This window comes from Lithobates pipiens, unplaced genomic scaffold (assembly GCF_037356315.1).
Source record: "Lithobates pipiens isolate NorthernLeopardFrog02 unplaced genomic scaffold, aLitPip1_a1.2 Scaffold_28, whole genome shotgun sequence".
Classification (NCBI taxonomy): Eukaryota; Metazoa; Chordata; class Amphibia; order Anura; family Ranidae; genus Lithobates; species Lithobates pipiens.
In genome coordinates, this window is record NW_027507789.1 from 108,212,533 (window position 1) to 108,232,751 (window position 20,219).

General features: G+C 46.5%; 2 long non-coding RNA genes across 2 annotated transcripts; both read right to left on the reverse strand.

The window, feature by feature from the left end:
* Positions 1–12,590: 12,590 nt before the first annotated feature.
* On the reverse strand, positions 12,591–13,690 carry LOC143934884 (uncharacterized). The gene is made up of 3 exons (XR_013263411.1): positions 13,519–13,690; positions 12,967–13,090; positions 12,591–12,814 (listed from the first exon to the last, which is right to left on the reverse strand). It is a non-coding gene; the product is annotated as an uncharacterized LOC143934884 (long non-coding RNA).
* Positions 13,691–18,411: 4,721 nt separating this feature from the next.
* On the reverse strand, positions 18,412–19,511 carry LOC143934885 (uncharacterized). Its single transcript, XR_013263412.1, has 3 exons — positions 19,340–19,511; positions 18,788–18,911; positions 18,412–18,635 (listed from the first exon to the last, which is right to left on the reverse strand). It is a non-coding gene; the product is annotated as an uncharacterized LOC143934885 (long non-coding RNA).
* Positions 19,512–20,219: the final 708 nt, after the last annotated feature.

The window sequence follows — 20,219 nt, forward strand, 5'->3', positions numbered from 1 at the left end:
AATCACCCACGGTGGCTGCTCTGGTACAACCTGAGTCGCAGGCCATCCCTGCTGCTGCGCCAGTCTCTGTGCAGGCACCCGCCTCAAGTATTACCTCTATAAGAGGTATGTCTGGTTCTGCTCCGCTTCCCCAGCGATTTGGGGGCGATCCAGTTCAATGCAGAGGGTTTCTCAATCAGGTTGAGATATACTTCAAAATGCTGCCCCAGGCGTTTCCCACGGACAGAAGCAAAGTAGGTTTTGTGATATCTTTGCTTTCTGAGAGAGCCTTGGCCTGGGCTAACCCTCTATGGGAGACGCAAAAACCTGTTGTCTTGAGTTACCCTCAGTTTGTGGCCTCCTTTAAAAGGGTTTTTGACGTTCCCGCACGCTCCGCTTCTGCTGCCAAGTGTCTCATGTCCATCAAACAGAGTACGAGAACTGTTGCTGACTACGCCATTGAATTCCGTACTTTGGCAGCAGAGGTTGCATGGAACAATGAGGCCCTCGTGGCTGCTTTTTCTCATAGTCTCTCGGATTCCATCAAGGATGAGATAGCAGCCTGAGATATACCCACTGAGCTGGAGAGCTTGATCTCGTTTGCCAACCTCATTGACTCCAGACTCAGAGAAAGACTTTCTCTTAAGGAGCGCTTGCGGAAGCCTCCTGTACAATTGCCTCCGAGCTTTGTAGTCCCACCCATGCTTCCCTCACCTCCCATGCCTCCTGGTACCGAGTTGGTCAGTGAAGATGAACCCATGCACCTGGGCTTCATGCATCTCTCTGCGGATGAGAGAGCCTTTAGGAGGAGGGAGAGATTGTGCCTTTATTGTAGCCAGGCAGGTCACTTTTTGAAGTCTTGCTTTATACGTCCAGGGAACGCCCAAACCTTGAGGTCCTGTCATGGACAGACCTTAGGTGGCATTGTTTCGTCCCCAGCTATCCAGAAGGATAAGCCCCTGGTTTTGGTCACCCTTTCTTGGGCTGAGTCGTCCATTGAGATACAGGCTCCAATCGACTCTGGGGCTGCAGGCCTGTTCATTGATGCTCCATTTGTTTCGCAGCACTCAATTCCGCTGCAGCTGCCTGACACTCCACTTGCCATTGAGGCTCTTGATGGGAGACCTTTACAGCCTGCCCATGTGACTCATGAGACGGTTCCGTTGTCCATGGCCGTAGGCAGGGGTGTAACTATAGGGGGTGCAACAGTCGCAACCGCAACCGGGCCCTGTGATGCAGGGGGCACATGCAGCCCCCTCTACATATGGCCGGCAGCAGCATAGGCGCCAGGGGTACCAGTGCACCATGCACACGGGTGGCTGGAGGTGGAGGGTGACTAGCAGAGCTCAATGCTCGACTATCGCACTGGCTGCTTTTTAGTTGTGCATTCCCCCGCATGACCTGTGTCCTCAGCTGGCTCCTCAGAGTACCCCTCTCCTGCTCCATGCAAGCACACAGATGCAGTGCAGCCCTATGAGAGCTCCCCAGAGGACACTGCAGGCTTGTCTGCCAGCCCCCCTCCTCCCCCGTCATACACAGATGATGAAAGGTCTTTCTGGGAGATATGCTGATCACCCATCCAGCACACTGAATGGACCCCAGGCCAACATGGATGAGTGCGCGGCCTACAGCTTGGTCATGGTGAGTGAGAGGACCCCTTTCCCCACACACCATTAAATACCCCTCCATCTCCCCCTGGGGACAGGGACCCCTTCTCACGTGGGGACAGGGACCCCTTCTCACCTGGGGCAGTAACTTCATCTGCCCTAGAGAAAAGGACCTCATCTCTTCTGGGGACGGGGACCCCATCCTGCTAGGGACAGTCCCCCAATGGGGCACCTAAAAATTAAAAAAAAAATTATAAAAAAAAACTACTGATACCAGTGGTGGAACTACAGGGCTCACAAAGGTCATACCTGTGACCACGCCCTGGAGTTCCACCGCCGGACTCGGAGGGAAGGGCCCTGGCTGGGGTTCAGGGGGGCCCTTCATGGTTTCTTGCATCGGGGCCCTGAAGGTTCTAGTTACACCACTGGCCGTAGGGGCTCTTCACCATGAGATAATCCAATTCCAAGTTATTTCCTCACCCAGATTTCCGCTGGTTATTGGTAATCCTTGGTTACAGAGGCACAACCCCTCTTTTGATTGGCTCCGTACTGAGGTTCTCTCCTGGTCACCACAATGCAGTGAGACATGCTTCCTGAAGGTATCCAAGGTCCTGTGCACTGCTTCACTCCCCTCCTTGCCGGAGGAGTACCGTGATTTTGGAGATGTCTTTGATAAAGGTCAAGTTGGTAGTTTGCCTCCACACCGGCCTTACGATTGCGCAATTGACCTTCAACCTGGTGCCATACCTCCTCGTGGCCGGGTTTACCCGTTGTTGGTCTTGGAGGATAAGGCCATGGAGGAGTATGTTGCTGACGCACTTTCTCGAGGTTTCATCCGCAGTCTCCTGCTAGTGCTGGTTTCTTCTTTGTGAAAAAGAAGAGTGGTGAACTGAGACCTTGTATAGATTATAGGGGTCTCAATCGTGTCACGATTAATAATGCCTACCCGATTCCATTGATTACGGAGTTATTTGACCACCTCAAGGGAGCAAGGGTTTTCACAAAGCTTGGCCTGAGAGGGGCATACAATCTCATGCCCATTAAGAAGGGCGACGAGTGGAAAACTGCGTTTAACTGCGTTTAATACCAGAACAGGCCATTATGAATACCTGGTAATGCCTTTTGGCCTTTGTAAAGCCCCGGCAGTTTTCCAGGAATTTATTAACGATGTCCTATGAGATTTGTTGCAATTGTGTGTGGTGGTTTATCTCGATGATATCCTCATATTTTCCAAGTCCCTGGAGAGCCACCACACAGATGTCTGTTGTGTACTTCAGAAACTAAGAGAGAACAATCTCTATTGTAAACTGGTGAAGTGCGAGTTCCAACGTGAACAGGTTACATTCCTCTGCTGGTTTTTCGATGGACCCAGAGAAACTGTCAGCAGTCCTACAGTGGCCTCGACCCATGGGTTTACATCCTCTGCAGTGTTTTCTGGGCTTTGCCAACTACTATCGGAAGTTTATTCGTAACTTCTCGTCTCTGGTCAAGCCCCTGACTGATATGACCAGAAAGGACAGTAACCCACAGAGTTGGTCTCCGGAGTCCATTAAGGCCTTTGAGACTCTCAAGGCTTCCTTTGTTTCTGCTCCTGTGTTGGCACATCCTGATCCTACGTTGCCTTTTATCCTAGAAGTTGATGCTTCTGAGACGGGAGTTGGCGCCCTTCTGTCTCAACGTCCTAACTCTGAGAGCGCTATGCATCCGTGTGGCTACTTTTCCAAGAAATTGTCACCTGCTGAGTGCAATTATGAGATTGGTGACAGAGAGCTGTTTGCGATCATTTTAGCCCTGAAAGAATGGAGACATCTCCTTGAAGGTACCACTGTGCCCGTGCTTATTCTTACTCACCATAAGAATGTTACATTCTTGTCTGAGGCTAAGCGACTCTCTCCCAGAAGGGCGCGGTGGGCTCTTTTCTTGTCGAGCTTTAATTACATTGTCTCATTCTTACCTGGTACTAAGAATGTAAGGGCTGATGCCTTGTCACGACAATTTTCCTCCACTTCCAAGTCTGAGTCGGTTCCGGTTCCTATGATTCCTCCTGATCGTATCTTGGCTACAGTTCGCACCAGTCTTACTTCTCCTTTGGGTGACAAAATTCTTGCTGCTCAGGTCCATGCTCCTTCTGATAAACCCTGTGACCATTGCTTTGTCTCAGAGAGTCTCCGTACTGCAGTGCTCCAGACTTACCATTCTCCCAAGGCAGCTGGCCATCCTGGGAAGAATCAACTCATTTGGGCCATCTCCCAACAATTCTTGTGGCCTAGCCTATGGGCTGATGTTACTGCCTTTGTAGCTGCCTGTCCCATGTGTGCTCAGAGTAAGACTCCACGACACCTTCCAGTGGGCCTCCTACAACCCATACCCAATGGAGAGAGGCCCTGGACTCACCTGTCTATGGATTTCATTGTGGAATTGGCCAACTCCCAAGGCAACACTGTTATCCTTATGGTGGTTGACCGGTTCTCAAAGATGTGTCATTGTATTCCACTTAAGAAGTTGCCCACCTCTAAGGAACTGGCTTCCATTTTTGCTTGGGAGATCTTTCGCTTACATGGGCTACCAAGGTGATTGTCTCGGATAGGGGCAGTCAGTTTGTCTCCCGGTTCTTGCGAGCCTTTTGTGCACAGTTGGAAATCCAGCTTGCTTTCTCTTCTGCTCATCACCCGCAGTCTAATGGGGCCACAGAACGAGCCAATCGGTCCTTGGAGCAATTCCTACGTTGCTATATTTCTGACCATCATAACAACTGGTCTGACCTATTACCTTGGGCAGAGTTTGCTCACAACCGTGCCTTGAATTCTGCCTCCCGATTGTCTCCATTTATGGCAAATTATGGTTTCCAACCTTCCATGTTAGAGGAGCATCTCCGTGGTCTTCGTTCCACTTGGGTACAAGTCCAGGAGGCTTTGTGTCATGCTAATGATAGGTACAGACTCCATGCTGACCGCAGATGCCTGCCTGCGCCTTCCTACCAGGTTGGGGACAGGGTCTGGCTGTCATCTCGCAACCTCCAGCTTTGTGTTCCCTCACTGAAGTTTGCACCTCGGTTTAGTGGGCCGTTCCGTATCCTTTGCAGGATTAACCCAGTAGCTTACGCGTTGGACCTTCTTCCTATTATGCACGTCTCTAATGTGTTTTATGTCTCCTTATTGAAACTGTTGGTCTGTAACCGATTTGCCACCTCGGTGCCACGTCCTCATCCTATTCTGGTTGAAAACCATGAGGAGTATGAGGTACAATCCATTGTTGACTCCCGTAGGTTCCGTGGGCGCATACAGTACCTGGTGCATTGGAAGGGGTATAGTCCGGAGGAACGCTCCTGGGTTTCATCCTCTGACGTACATGCCCCTGTTCTCCTCCACAAGTTCCATAGACAGTTTCCCCTCAAGCCCGGTGGCCCTCCGAGGGAGAGGGGTCATTGAGGGGGGGTACTGTCAGGGCTGGCTTAGACCTTCCTCCTCTGAGCTGGCCGCTCAGCTGTCGGCTAATTGCCAGCTCTCTTCTCTTTCCACAGTTACCAGCTGTTCCCGATGATGCTCGTCTGACCTGCCTATTAAAAGCCTTCTTGCTCACTTTTTCATTTGCCTTTGCGTTGGTCACATCACAGGGAACCATCTCCTGCTGTTTGTTTCAAGACTGGCTTGCTGACATCCCACCTGGCTTCTTATCCTGCTTGCGGTTGCTCTCCTTGGATCCCTGACTTCCGGCCTGGCTGATTACCACATCTGGTTAATGAACTTTGGACTGGCTGACTTTTTTCTATTTACCTTTTTATTTTTATTAATAAATAAGTGTGATTTGATTGTACTTCTGTCTCAGTCTGTTTCATGGTTTCTGACAAAACAGCTCTTTGGCAATGTTTTTAGCAGACGCGGTGCGTAAGGGAACTGTTTCGGGGTAACGGGTAGCATAATCCTTGATAACGAGGATATGCTGATGACCTCGGGCAGACTTGGGGAGTGGACCAACCAAGTCCATGGCAATCCTCTCAAAGGGCACTTCAATAATAGGCAAGGGCACTAAAGGACTTCGGAAGTGGGGTAGTGGGGCTGACATCTGACACACAGGACAGGATTGACAATAATTCTCAATATCTTTCTGTATCCCGGGCCAGTAAAACCTGCGCAACACCCTTTCAATACATTTTTCAACCCCTAAATGGCCACCCAGCAAGTGCCCATGGGCAAGTTCCAACACCACCCATCTGTATGGCTTAGGGACCACCAACTGTTCAACTACTTCATCATTAGTTTTACATACACGATAGAGTAAATCCTCATTGCTGCTGAAATAAGGAAAACGAGGCCTGTCCCCTGGTTCGACAGGTACCTCATTAATCACTATTACATTTTCCCAGGCCCTGGCAAGGGTCTGGTCTTTTCTCTGCTCAGTACCAACATTTTCCTTGTGCACATTAAGGTCAGCAAACTCCAACGTAGGCTCGGTTTCAGCAGACGGCTGTCCAGCTCTACTGGTGGTGGGGACATCCTCAGACTCCTCCAGCTCTCCTGCCATAACCGATAGAGGAAAACCCGGGGAGCCCTGAGAGGAGTCCCCTGAACCCACATTGTCAGTAGTGCCCAGGAGTTCTGGCTCTGCCACTGAGTTAGGTACTGCGACCGGGTCGGGATTATCCCACAGTTCCCAAAATTTAGGGAAGTCCCTACCAATGGTGGCCTTGTGCACCAAGTGGGGGACAAGTCCAACCGGATGGGTCACCATACCTAAGCCAGTTTTAAACTGAACAGTGGTTATAGGATACTCCCCAGTATCCCCATGTATACAGATCACAGCAACTTTTTTAGCATGACAATTCATAGGTTTAATCATATCAGCTGTAACCAAAGTTACTAGACTTCCAGAGTCCAGCAAAGCTGTATTAGGCTTATCATTAACAGTAATTTGGCACATTGGTTTTTCCCTATTTCGCACTGCAGAGCATGAAACAGCTGCAAACATAGACTGCCTTCTAATAGATACATTGCACTGCATTGGTTCATCTGTCAATGGACAATTTGCTGCAACATGTCCCAGCTCTTGGCAACAAAAACACCTGACGTTTCCCCAGTTTGGTTTGCTGACAGGCAGTGGCTTCCCTTGTTTGGAATGCCAAACTTCAGTCCTGGCACGAAAAATACTCCTCCCTATTTCCTTGCCGTGCTTACCACCCACTTCCCCTGGAACAGCCTTACCGCTTGCCTGGGGAGACCGTGGCTTTGGGTGGAAAGTCCGTGCGGCTGTAGGGGAGGTGACCAGGCCCTCTGCAGCAAAGTACCTTTCAACGAGTTCCACCAGGTTGTCCATCGAGTTGGGGTCTCCTTGACTCACCCATTTCTGCAGGGGAATTGGTAGTGACCTCAGGAACCGGTCCATGATCACACACTCCACTATTTGTGGCCCAGACAGGGACTCTGGCTGTAGCCATTTCCTCACCAGGTGAATTAGGTCGAACATCTGCAATCTTGGAGGCTTCTCGTCTTGGAAGAACCAGCTGTGGACCCGCTGTGCTCGAACTGCCAAAGTGACACCAAGTCGTGCCAGGATTTCCCGTTTGACCTTTTCATAGTCTCCCACTTCTGCTGATTCCAAATCATAATAGGCCTTCTGCGATTCTCCAGAAAGCAAGGGAGCAACCAGTCCTGCCCACTGGGTTTTAGGTCAAGCTTCCCTCTGAGCGGTCCGTTCAAACGTTAGCAGAAAGGCCTCTGGATCATCCTCTGCAGTTATCTTAGAAAGAAATCGACCCACATGGATGGCTGAGGTCTTGTCTCCAACATCATCACCTTTAGCAGGTGACCACTGTGCTAGTCTCTCCACAACTTCAGCCAAGGCTTTCCTATCCACTTTTGCTTCAGTGGCTAGCTGTTCAAACAGCCTCCGCGATTGCTCCTGTGCGATAGCATTAGCTTGCTGTTGTGCAGCATTGGCTTTCTGTTGTGCAGCATTGGCTTGCTGTAGTTCAGCGTTTGCTTGCTGTTGTGCAGCATGGAGCATTGGATATCATCAATTGTTTTAGGATTTCCTCCATGTTTAGTCACTCTAGGTACTGGCCTTTTAAGTAGTAACTTACTACAGCTGGTCTCAGCCTCCACCATATGTAACCTGGGGGACAGGTAGCAGGTACAAAAGCTTCCTGGGATAAGCAGGCTTTCAGGCACAGAAACCAGATCCAGTGAGGTAGTGACAAACAGTGCTGTGTTTATTTGTGTTATATACAAGTCTGTATACAGGTGCTGTACAGTGTTCCAGAAAACAAATAAGAACAAATATAGCAAAACAAAAGTCCTAGCCATGTCTCGGCTCTAACTACACAATGTGCAGTCCCTAACTACCAGGCTGAGCAAGACTGCCGCTTGTCAGTTTCTGCATATACTGCTCAACAGCTTTTACTAACCCTTCACAGACCAGCATTGTCTGTGTTTCCCAGGCAGAGAGCAAAGGCTGTCTGCTCAGGTGAGCTTAAATTAGCCTGGGAGAAAGGACCAAGAAGGACTCAAACTGGATCATGGATCAGAGATTTCTAAATGTGTACGAGAGGAGCCTGGGAGACGTATAAACCCTGAACAGGACTTTTCCTTGGTCTCTCTGGGACGCTCTGCTACACTGGTTTACCACAGAACCCTGCAGCTGGATAAGGTAAGTGGAGAGTCCTAAGGAATTTTCGAATTCTTTTGGGTTTTCTCCTTTAAGTAAAATGTTGTCATACTGAAAGGCGCCACCGGGGGCTGTCAAAAGCACGTACCTGATTTCATGCTTATTAGTCTCCTCTGTGTCATTACAAGCTGCACACTTCCTCCAGTCCTAGCCCTAGGTAAGATGTTGGAAGGGGGGCTTTTTCTTTTGAAATCCCCCACCTGGACTGGTTTGTCTTCTCTCCAGGAGGTCAGTCGGCGGTATGTCGTGCTGCTCCCACTGCCACCGCCATAGTACGGCGGTTTTCTCCAGCAGCTCGCCTCCTCTCCTCCACCCAGCCCCTGCATGCCGATCCAGTCGGATAAGAGCCCTGCTCATGCAGGAAAGCAGTTCTTTTTGAAAAAAAGTGAGGAGGGCAGGGTGGGAAGTCAGATGGAGAGGGGGTGGGGCTTAACGGGACGCTAACATGCTTCAACGTTCACAGACGCCGGGGCTGTGTAGGCTGTAAGTACACCTTTTGCAGGTGCATTCAGCTGATAGAGGGACACAGAGCAGACAGGGGCATGGGAGTGTTGGTGACACAGGTATTCCCAGGACACATTTACTTAAGAATCAGCCTGAACCTTGATAGCAGCAGCAGTTGCTGGACTATTTGCTCAGCAGAGGGTGCATTTCCTGGTAGTACTTCTGCATTTGTGCTTAGCACTATGGGCAGAAAGGGAGGTACAAAAAACCCAAAAGATAGGGACTCAAAGGGATCTCCCTCAGGCTCTGAGGGCCCTCTCTCTGCATTGCCATCCCCCCTGAAAGGCCTAGGGAGGCTGGTCAGAGCGAGCCATTGGGGTTGTCAGGAGTTGCAACTGCTTCTGGCATTTCAGCCCCTGTATATATTGCTGAGGAGGTTTTCTCCTTTGCCATTAATTGGGTTGGAGGAAAGATTAGCGGCTTTTATCACATCTTCCCAGAGTGGAAGAAAATGCATTAGGTCCCCTTCTACCACCCAGGACCCTCAAACGGTGGGAGAGGGAAGATGATTCTCCCTCAGGGGACCGTGAAGAGGCTGATGACTCCTCTTCTGAGGGATCAAGTGGGGAAGGACCTTCTTCAGCTTCACAGGTTGAGAAATTCCTGGTGCAATCTCTGACTGAAATTGTCTGCTCCAATTTACCCTTAACTGAGTCGATTGAAAAGCTCATTTTATTCTTTGGGTTTGCTGAAGCCTTCTCAAGCTTTGCGTGCCTTTCCTATTCATTCATTGCTTGAAAAGCTTATGTATTCTGAGTGGGATCACCCAGATAAGCACTTTTCTCTCCTAAAAAGTTTTCAACACTTTATCCTATGGAGGAAAAATTTACAAAGATGTGGGGTATACCAGCAATTGACACTGCTATATCCTCTGTAAATAAAAGTTTGACTTGTCCTGTCGAAAATGCTCAAATGCTTAGGGATCCAATCGATAAAAAGTTGGAATTCCTGTTAAAAACATTTTTTCTGGGGTGTGTCAATCCTTGAGAGACCACTTGAAACAGGTGCTCAAGGTTTTCCCTGAACAGCAGGCCCAGGATTTAGCCGAGCTGCCAGAGGCTTTGTGTTTTGCAATTGACGCAATCAGAGATTCTATTCTTCAGGTCTCTCGCCTTATCCTTGGGTTGGTGCATATGCGTCGAACCTTATGGTTGAAAAATTGGTCAGCCAAAGCACCATGCAAAAAGCTCCTGGCTGGGTTTCCATTCCGCGGTGAAAGGCTGTTTGGGGGTGATTTGGACAAATATATCCCAAAGATATAAAGTGGGAAAAGTACCCTTTTGCCAGTTAAGAAAAGGAGTAAACGTCCCTCATTTAAACAGGCTCTTTTTCCAGTGCCAGGGGCATCAGCCTCCAGGCAGTCATGACGGCCTCCACCGTCAGGTTCAAGAGGTAAACCTCAGAGTCAACCCCAAGGACAAAAGATGTCCTGAGGGAGAAACCCTACAAGACAGAACACTAAAGCCTCTTTTTGAAGAGGCGCCCACGCTCGCTTGAGTGGGGGGAAGACTGCTTCAGTTGTCAAGGTTCTGGCAGGAGGATTTTCAAGAGCGATGGGTGGTCTCCACAATAGCTCTAGGTTACAAACTAGAGTTCCGAGAATTCCCATCTCCTTGTTTGCTCAGGTCAAATATTCCCAAAGATCCAGAGAAAAAGAAGTCTCTCCTTCAAGAGTTAGGCCAACTTTTGTTGCAAAAAGTGATCATGGTGGTCCCCGTGGAAGAGCAGGGGTTGAGTTTTATTCAAACCTTTTCATGGTTCCAAAACCAAATGGAGAAGTCAGACCCATTCTAGATCTCAAATATCTAAATTGGTTCCTAGAAATTCGCTCTTTCCATATGGAATCAATCCGATCAGTAGTCTCCATCCTACAAGGAAGAGAACTTCTGGCATCAATCGACATCAAGGATGCATACCTGCAAGTCTTCCCCGCTCATCAGAAATATCTGCGTTTCAAAGTGGAAAACCTTCATTTTCAGTTTGTAGCTCTGCCTTTTGGTCTAGCTACTGAACCTCGGGTGTTTATAAAGTTCCTGGTTCCTCCTCTGGCCAGATTAAGGGCCCAAGGTATAATGATTATAGCTTACCTAGAAGACCTGCTCTTGATAGATCAGTTGGTAGCCTGCTTAGACCAAAGCATGGTCACCACAGTCAACTACCTGGAATACCTAGGTTGCGTCCTCAACCTAAAGAAATCTTCTTTAAAGCCAGTAAGAAGGCTAAAGTACTTGGCTCTGGTTATAGATACAACCCAGAAGAGGGTGTTTTTACCCCAGGCAGGATCAGCACCATAAAGGAGCTGGTTTGGGTGGTATCCTTCTATTTGCCTTCGCATGAGATTGTTGGGAAAGATGGTGGCTTCTTTCGAAGCGGTTCCCTATGCTCAGTTTCATTTGAGGCTGCTGCAAAACAGTTTCCTGTCTGCCTGGAACAAGAAGGTCCAGGCACTAGATTTTCTGATGATTTGTCACAAAAATGCGCCAGAGCCTCAATTGGTGGTTGATACCCTAGAATCTGCAGAAGGGGAAATCCTTCTTACCAGTTACCTGGAAGGTGGTAACAACAGATGCCAGCCTTTCCGGTTGGGGAGCATTCCTGGAAGAGACAACTGTCCAAGGGAAATTGTCCAGAACCAAAAGGACCTTGCCCATCAACATTCTAGAGATTCAGGGAACGTACTTTGCCCTAAAGGCCTGGATATTCAGATTGCAGAATTGTCCTGCCAGGATCCAATCTGACAATGCCACAGCAGTAGCTTATATCAATCACCAAGGTGGCACCAGAAGTCGTGCAGCCCAGGGAGAGGTAAACCATATCCTAACCTGGGCAGAAAAGCATGTGCCGTGCATATCGTCAATCTTCATTTCAGGGGTAAAGAATTGGCAGGTGCACTTCTTAAGTCGCCAGGAGTTGTTTCCAGGGGAATGGTCTCTTCATCCGACATCTTCCAGGCTATATAGAAAGACAGAGTAAAAAGGAAAGGTGGAGGGGTCTGTCTGTATGTGAGAAGTGATCTCAAAGCGAGTGAGAAAGAGGACCTGGTGGACAGAGAGTGTGATGAGTCTGAAGCATTATGGGAGGGAACCACATACAGATGTGCGTAGTTCAAAGTTAATCATTGGAGTTTGTTATAGACCACCCAATGTTAATGAGGAGGTGGAGACTCAGCTCCTTGCACAGATAGAAAGGGCTGGGACAGTATTAATAATGGGGGATTTTAACTACCCTGAAATTGACTGGAGTAATGGCACTGCTGGGACATTTAAAGGGCAAAAATTTATAAAGCTATTACAGGACAATTTTATGGTCCAGTTTATTGAGGCCCCAACTAGGAATGATGCTCTGTTGGACCTGGTAATCTCAAACCATGCAGAGCGTATTACTAATGTTCAGATAAAGGAACAGCTGGGTAGCAGTGACCATAACATGATTCCATTTGATGTTAGCTGTAAGCAAAATTTCAAGAGAGCAAATTTGGAGGGCTGCTCTCCAGGACCTAGACTGGGAGAGAATATTGGCATCAATGGGCACAGAACAGAAATGGGAATTCTTCAAAAAGACTGTTTGTGATCTCACTGCAAAGTATTCCCATGGGCAATAAGTTTAAAAGGCTAAAAATAAAACCTATGTGGCTCACGGCCAAAGTTAAAAAAGCTATAAACTATAAGAAAAAAAGCTTTTAAAAAATCAAAAAATTAAGCAACACTAGTGTCATTTAAATAAGAAAAAACTGGGCATATAGCTCAGAACAACCAAGAGGAAACAACCTCAAAGAGATGAATTTCCAATTGGTTCAGTGGGAACAGGGACTATTACGGTATCAGAAAATATTGTGAAACAATCGTTAAAACACAATTACATTTTATTATAATTTGATCCATATAACAGATAATACAAAAACATTGCTGTAGCAGAACCACATTATTAAATCCAATCACAGGACCCAATTGGTTCAAGTTCTAAACAATTAAATGTTTTACGGAGATACAGAGATGACGCATAAATCCGACCGGTTTCGCGGTACTAAGAACACCGCTTCCTCAGGGAACGTCACTTTTATAAATCTAGTATGAAAAATATATATATAAGTATACAATAATATCATACAAAAAATCAAGAAGTTTTTTACAGAAAAAAGAGATAACAGTAACAGCAGTAGTGAATAGACAATACATCAGCATTACATTAGAAAAAACAGTGTTGGATCATAACTCACCCCTGGAGCTCCCAACCCACAGCACACGAGCGACCTACTTCGAGACACCCTCAAAACAGGGTGCCCCCCCTAAGGGCGGACACGGGGGGCAAGGTGGAGAGACTCTGAACAGCGCATACAAGGACTGAAAAAATAATAATGATGCAATGGTCCATTTAGATGGTGTTCAATAGAGAGGGATGAGTATATCAGAGACCATGGGCTGGTAAGATAGAGCAGTATAAGAGAATGAGTAAAGAGATGGATAGATAAGATCTCTCATGTTGACAAAAGGCACCCAGTGAGCCATGGTCAATAAAAGCAGTGTGCACCTCAGAGGATTATTATTGTTTAAGCGGAAGACATACCCCAAATACATTGGATAGTTAGATCAAATACTTCTAAGATGTCACCAAATTTTCTATAAGGGATGTCCAGAATTTCAATTGCAGATTTTTCCTGGTTCAGAATACAGGGTAAGCATAGTTAGTCAATGACCAAGCATTTAAACGGACCAGGAGAGGAAATGCATGTAGCTGAAACATATATAGAGTCAGAATGAAGGGACAATACCTGAAGCTCAGAGGTCCTACGCATTGCTCGTCTCCACACAGGCAGCGCTCTGAAGATTGAAATCTCGAGCGCGCCATTTAAACCCCCAACCCGGAAGTGTTCAGGGCACAATGGTGTGCTCCTTAATCCTGTCCCCGCATCACGGCGCATGCGCGGATGTACTCGTGCGCACGGCCAACATATTCCCCATGAACGGAAGACCAGGGGGAATGTCTAGGGGCGTGGCTGGGCGGGGATTTGTGTGACACATAATCCCCGTTCACCATCGCCTCAACCAGGCAGGGATCAGTCCGGGTCAGGCAGCCTGCGCATTGTATTGCGCTCCCATGTAAAGCTGCAGAGAATGTCTGCAGTGAAATGGGAGGTGTGAAAATCACACCAGGGTGCCACACGTCCGCCCAAGGGGGGGAGAACAAACTCCTCAGGTCTATCCAGCTGCGGGACAGGGAGGAACCAATATAGCAGAGTCATGATCCAAGACTGTAGTACAAAGTTTATTGCTGTGAATGGACTGGGGAGTGTCACAATGCCGCGGACCCCCGTCACCAAGCGGGGCGGCAACAAAGGCCACCCTCACCTGGTGGCTCAGGCCGGCCGCAGGTGACAATCGCCAGACCAAACCAGCTAACATACAAAAAAATATATATAAAAGTCCTAAAAGGACCGTCCTCAGAATAGCACCTGAATCGTATAGATTCCACATTTAAAGGGGAACCAAATTTTAATTTTAAATAAGTATGAAAGTTACTAAATAGTGATATGATATCACAAAATCAGTATAACCAAGCGAGTATTAGCGTCTAATGGCAAAGAATTCTAATACTAGGAACGACAGGAAGGGGGGAAAAAAAAGGTGAGCGTAAGAAAAACGTGAAAATGAAACGGAAAGAAGAAGGAAAAGAAAGAAGAGGTAGGGGGAGGGCTAATGTCACTTCCCTCACAGAAACCCTCTTCAGTCCAGTGCCCTTAAACCAAATGCAAGGTTCTAGGGCATTACCTGTATTTTTTAAAAAGAGGAAAAAGTGTACAGTGTACATGTACAACATATAGCATCTTCAAAGAAAACATTTGTAGGAATGGGCTTCATTTAGGCCAGGGGGGGTGAGAGCATTCAGCCGCTCTATCCATAATGCTTCGCGTCTCAAAATGGCCTGATCCCAATTACCCCCTCTGGGGTCCTGTGGGATAACTTCAAGGACAAAGAATTTTACTAAATCAAATTGAAATTTGTGGTGTATACCCACGTGGCGACCTACCGTGGTCATTTTCCCATTGGTCGAATAGTAGAGATGGTCACCCAAGCGCTGGCGTAATTCCCTGATGGTCTTCCCTACATAAAATGCTTGGCAGGCGCAGACCATCAGGTAAACCAGCCCTCGGGTGCCGCAATCGGCATGGTGTGAAGGCCGAAACATCTCTCCATTCGGTAATATTGTAACCCCTCCTTCTTGAATCCATGGGCATTTAGAGCATTGGCCACATTTATAAGTGCCTCTGGGTCCCTCGAAAGATCCAGAGGGCATTTGATAGTGACTTTTTGTTAATTTATCACGGAGAGAGGTGGCTTTTTTAAAAACTAATTCTGGGGTAGGTTTGACATAGTTTCCTAATATGTGATGTTCAGTCAATAAGTGCCAATGTTGGGACAAAATATGCCGAAGTTGTTGGTGGTGAGCAGAGTATTTTGTTATTATTTTAGTGGTAGGAGGCTGTTGTATACGGGCAGGGCCATAGAGCAGTGACTGGCGACTACGGGAAGAGGCTTTATTAAAGGCCTTTCTAAGATTAGTGGGGCTGTAGCCTCTAACTAACAAACGGTCCCGCAATAGATTGGCCTGTCTGTGAAAATCCCCGTCCTCAGAGCAGTTCCGCCTCAACCTTAGATATTGGGCAAAGGGGATGCTGCGAACTAGAGGGCGGGGATGTGCACTAGAGGCATATAGAATCGTGTTTCCAGCGGTGGGTTTACGGTAAAGGTCTGTGGTAAGAGAGCCCGAGGGATGTTTCAAGATATTTAAATCTAAGAATGAAATATTGTTGTTATCCGCCGTATAGGTGAATTGTAAATTAAATTGGTTTATATTAAGAACCTTGATGAAACTATCAAGGTCCGGTCTGGTGCCGGACCACACAATGAATAGGTCATCGATGTAACGGTACCAGCACAGGACAAAATCCAGAAAAGGTTGCAAGATATCCTCCCCAAAGATAAACCTTTCCCACGCACCTAGGTAAAGATTAGCATACGAGGGAGCACAGGAGGTGCCCATGGCCACCCCCTGTTTTTGTAGAAATAACTGATCATTAAATAAAAAATAATTCCTCGTAAGGATAAATTTAAGCAGTTTCAAAATAAAACAGTTGAGTGGCCAGGAGGCAGAGACCTGCTCCTTTAAGAAAGTTTCAACCATCCTGACACCCTGCTCGTGGGGGATGCTCGAGTATAGAGCCTCGACATCAACTGCCACGAGCAGGGCATCAGGAGGGATCTGGATACCCTCGATATGCCTCAGCAGATCCGTTGTATCTTTGATGTAGGACGGTAATCCTACAACGTGAGGCATAAGGAAGGTGTCCACGAACCGGCTAGCATTTTCCGTCAAAGAACCCAGGCCTGATACAATGGGTCGGCCTGGGGGAGTTTGTAGATTCTTATGGGTTTTTGGTAGGGTATAAAAAGTGGGGGTGCGTGGGGTCACAATGTTGATATATTTTAAAGTTACCTCATCAATGAAGCCCTCATGATATGCGCCCATTATCAATTGGCGAAATTCTAAAGTGAAGGATTCAATCAAAGAAAAATCGATAGGGGAGTACCAAGATGTGTTATGTAGCACCAAGTAACACATTGTTTGGTACTGTAGATGTGTCATGAGAACTAGGTTGCCACCCTTATCGGATTGTTTGATGATTAAATCTGGGTGTTTTTGAAGTGTCCTGATTGCCGATTTTTGTCGAGGAGTTAAATTGGACGGCTGATCCGCCCATTTATATTTCTTAAGAGATTTGATCGACTCATGTAGGAAAGCCCAGATGGCAGGGCAAGTCATCAAATCTGGAAATGCGCGAGACTTGGCTTTAAGTGTTTGTTTCTTCTGTTTAGGCCCAGATGGGTCTGATAGCTCGGGTCCCTGGCCGGAAGGCAGGGGATTTGGTCCCAAGGTATTCACAGTGTCCTCATCTGTGGCACAGGCACCCTCATCATAGAGGAGCATCAGGTCACGTAAGGCCCTGAACTCTTCCATGGTGAAACTTTTGGTACGCTCGGCTAGTTCTTTTTCTAGATTTAATTTTTTACGTTCAGGATCATAAATGAATTTGTAAGTGAGATTGCGAGCGAATAAATATAGATCTTTAATTGTTTCAAAAATGTCTATGGGTTCAGATGGGCAAAAGCCAAGACCGAGTTGTAAAACATATTCCTCCTCTAATGTTAATGTGATTGACGTCAAATTAATAATGTTTAATGAAGATGCCTGATCAGGGTGTGTTTCATTGCTATTGGGAGGGTACTTGGGGTTTAGGTTTTGTGTACAAAAGCGTCTAGGCTGCCTTTTCTGGTGCCTTCTGGATGGGTTGAGGTTAAAAGGTTGGAGGGAAAAAGGGACTGGATTTGGGGTTGCAAGAGTTTTGGAATCACACTGTGTAGTGTGGAGGCCGCTGTGTCTGATTTGTTAGAGGAAGAAGAAGGAACTGTTGTACGTATGGCCTGTGAGGCTTTAGCCGATTTCCCCAATTTTCTGTCTTTTTTAGGGTCTTTATGGGGGTGCCCATTTCCAATGAGTGATCTCTTACGTGGGAGGGTGGGGCCGTGAGACTGAGTATATTGAGATAGGGACTGTGATGATAGAGAGGATAAGGAAGAATCTGATTCGGATAATTCCATTGGTGGTCTAATGAGGGGTTGGCGAGCATATGCAGGATTTCTCCTGTTATAGGCTCGACCAGCCCATTTATATGCATAGCCGTCAAGGAAAGCTTGTTTATCCAATGAGAATTTACCTTGTTTTTTAAAAATAATTTCCTTATTTAATATCTCTAAACGGTCTCTCAGTTCCTTCCATTTTTCCGAAAAGGTAGTAGAAGTAGTGATATCCGGATATTGCTGTAGTAATCTATCTATTTCTTCATCTAATATGGACATATCATTCGAGTGCTGGGCCATCAATTGCTTCATTAATTCTATGCTGCATGAGGTCAGGGTCTCTTCCCAGATTTTTTTAAAATCAGTGCTGGGATCTTTTAAAGTAGGGAATACTTGTATCCGAAGGCCCAAAGGGCATATCCTTTCCTGCACATAGAGTTTGAAATATTGCATATGCCAATGAAGATGGGATTTTCTTTTTAACAACTTAAATATTTTTTCCAAAAAGATTTTGATATCATCATCTAATTTATGACTAGTTAGACACTCAGCCTGTAAAGTGGACATGAAATCACCCCAGCTTGATCCCAAAACATCCATAGTACCAAAGGGATAATGAAATGATCGACTTGTACTCACCAGAGCGCTGTACCCAAAGGATATACAAAAAAGCAAGAACAAACAAGGAGAAAGACAAAATAACTATAGGTCATTAATAAAGATTCAGGTTATAGTCTGAAGGACGAAAATTCTATATCATTAGACAGTTTATACCTTAAACAATTATTGTAAGTGAGGCATACAAGAAAGTTTGGATCCCACAATCCAGGTGTATTATCCACCCTGATATTGATAGTTAGTCAAAAAGCCTCCAAAATCAATAGGATACCATCGTCCCAATACGTATATAAGAAAAAACTGGGAATATAGCTCAGAACAACCAAGAGGAAACAACCTCAAAGAGATGAATTTCCAATTGGTTCAGTGGGAACAGGGACTATTACGGTATCAGAAAATATTGTGAAACAATCGTTAAAACACAATTACATTTTATTATAATTTGATCCATATAACAGATAATACAAAAACATTGCTGTAGCAGAACCACATTATTAAATCCAATCACAGGACCCAATTGGTTCAAGTTCTAAACAATTAAATGTTTTACGGAGATACAGAGATGACGCATAAATCCGACCGGTTTCGCGGTACTAAGAACACCGCTTCCTCAGGGAACGTCACTTTTATAAATCTAGTATGAAAAATATATATATAAGTATACAATAATATCATACAAAAAATCAAGAAGTTTTTTACAGAAAAAAGAGATAACAGTAACAGCAGTAGTGAATAGACAATACATCAGCATTACATTAGAAAAAACAGTGTTGGATCATAACTCACCCCTGGAGCTCCCAACCCACAGCACACGAGCGACCTACTTCGAGACACCCTCAAAACAGGGTGCCCCCCCTAAGGGCGGACACGGGGGGCAAGGTGGAGAGACTCTGAACAGCGCATACAAGGACTGAAAAAATAATAATGATGCAATGGTCCATTTAGATGGTGTTCAATAGAGAGGGATGAGTATATCAGAGACCATGGGCTGGTAAGATAGAGCAGTATAAGAGAATGAGTAAAGAGATGGATAGATAAGATCTCTCATGTTGACAAAAGGCACCCAGTGAGCCATGGTCAATAAAAGCAGTGTGCACCTCAGAGGATTATTATTGTTTAAGCGGAAGACATACCCCAAATACATTGGATAGTTAGATCAAATACTTCTAAGATGTCACCAAATTTTCTATAAGGGATGTCCAGAATTTCAATTGCAGATTTTTCCTGGTTCAGAATACAGGGTAAGCATAGTTAGTCAATGACCAAGCATTTAAACGGACCAGGAGAGGAAATGCATGTAGCTGAAACATATATAGAGTCAGAATGAAGGGACAATACCTGAAGCTCAGAGGTCCTACGCATTGCTCGTCTCCACACAGGCAGCGCTCTGAAGATTGAAATCTCGAGCGCGCCATTTAAACCCCCAACCCGGAAGTGTTCAGGGCACAATGGTGTGCTCCTTAATCCTGTCCCCGCATCACGGCGCATGCGCGGATGTACTCGTGCGCACGGCCAACATATTCCCCATGAACGGAAGACCAGGGGGAATGTCTAGGGGCGTGGCTGGGCGGGGATTTGTGTGACACATAATCCCCGTTCACCATCGCCTCAACCAGGCAGGGATCAGTCCGGGTCAGGCAGCCTGCGCATTGTATTGCGCTCCCATGTAAAGCTGCAGAGAATGTCTGCAGTGAAATGGGAGGTGTGAAAATCACACCAGGGTGCCACACGTCCGCCCAAGGGGGGGAGAACAAACTCCTCAGGTCTATCCAGCTGCGGGACAGGGAGGAACCAATATAGCAGAGTCATGATCCAAGACTGTAGTACAAAGTTTATTGCTGTAAATGGACTGGGGAGTGTCACAATGCCGCGGACCCCCGTCACCAAGCGGGGCGGCAACAAAGGCCACCCTCACCTGGTGGCTCAGGCCGGCCGCAGGTGACAATCGCCAGACCAAACCAGCTAACATACAAAAAAATATATATAAAAGTCCTAAAAGGACCGTCCTCAGAATAGCACCTGAATCGTATAGATTCCACATTTAAAGGGGAACCAAATTTTAATTTTAAATAAGTATGAAAGTTACTAAATAGTGATATGATATCACAAAATCAGTATAACCAAGCGAGTATTAGCGTCTAATGGCAAAGAATTCTAATACTAGGAACGACAGGAAGGGGGGAAAAAAAGGTGAGCGTAAGAAAAACGTGAAAATGAA